Here is a 1065-nt window from a genome sequence, read left to right on the forward strand (position 1 = left end):
CCCCCCCCCCAGGTAAGCAGAGAAGCTGATGTGCCCCTGGGCTTCCCAACCCTGCTGGGGGGGGATATGTGGGGTCTTGGAGCCTGTCCCCAGAGTGGGGGACGGTGAATTGAACCCCTCTACGAGAGTGCCCCAACCCCCGGTTACACTCTGGCTGCCTTCCCTGAGATGGAGCGAAATCCCTGTCCCCCCCCCAACCCCTGGGCTACCCAACACCAGTAAGCACAGCTGAGGAGGGGTCCCCAGGCAGCCGGGCTGCCCCTTCCCCTCCTGCTAGGGGGGAGAGGGTAGGCTGCAGCCCCCTCAGCTGCACCCCATGGATTCTCCCTCCCTCTGAGCCCCCCCAGAGCTGGGGTGATGGGGATGGCCCAGGTCAGGGGGTTTGCACGATTACACACACGTGCCCCCTCCCCATAACAAACTGGGAAGTTTTGGCCCCGTTTAGCAGAGACCCCTCAACTCCCCAGGGGGGGGGAAAGAGTCAGAGGGTCCCGGTGTCCCCCCCCCACCAGCCCTCCCTTGCCCGGGCTTTAAGGATCTCCAGCCCCGATGGATGGGGGGTGCAGGGATGGGGGGGATAACTGCAAAGTTGGTCACAGACTCCCCAAGTCCAAGGTGCTGGCTCTGGGGGTCCCGGCTGTGGTAGCCGGGTACGGCATCCCCTGGTGTCCCCCCCAAAAAGCCCCCGGTGGGAGCCACCCCCGCTGCCAGCCCCCACTTACCGGAGGTGCCGGGGAGCGGTGGTTTCGGGGGGCAGGAGCGGGTGAGTAGTGACCGTGGGGCTGCTGGCCCCCCCGGCTGCTCCGGCACCCGCCGTGATGTCAGAGAAACGTTTCCCCCCCCGCCCCCCCCGCCCCTCTCCGGGCCCGTCGCCCATCCCTGGACCGGGATCCGGGCTGGCGGGCACCCCTTCCCTGCCGGGGTGCAGGCTCATCACCCCTCATCATCACCCACCCATCACACCCCTGGGGCTCTGCCCTTCCAGTCCCCCCCCACCAAAACCAGCAGCATCCTGCAGACCCCAACACTGAGATCACCCCAAGCCTTGCACTGATGCCCCAGGGT

At 67.2% G+C, this 1065-nt stretch overlaps 1 protein-coding gene across 2 annotated transcripts in view; it reads right to left on the minus strand.

Moving 5' to 3' along the window:
* KAZALD1 (Kazal-type serine peptidase inhibitor domain 1) overlaps positions 1-1065 on the minus strand; it is an 8062-nt gene that overhangs the window by 6423 nt on the left and 574 nt on the right. The window contains exon 1 of one of the 2 annotated variants that reach the window (XM_014957909.1): positions 723-808. The exons of the other annotated variant lie outside the window; for it this stretch is intronic. The gene's annotated coding sequence lies outside the window, so the exon portion shown is untranslated. Of the gene's footprint in view, positions 1-722; positions 809-1065 lie in introns of those variants that run through there. 2 annotated transcript variants of the gene reach the window in all.

This window comes from Calidris pugnax, unplaced genomic scaffold, assembly GCF_001431845.1.
Source record: "Calidris pugnax isolate Ruff unplaced genomic scaffold, ASM143184v1 scaffold4, whole genome shotgun sequence".
In the NCBI taxonomy this organism is placed as follows: domain Eukaryota; kingdom Metazoa; phylum Chordata; class Aves; order Charadriiformes; family Scolopacidae; genus Calidris; species Calidris pugnax.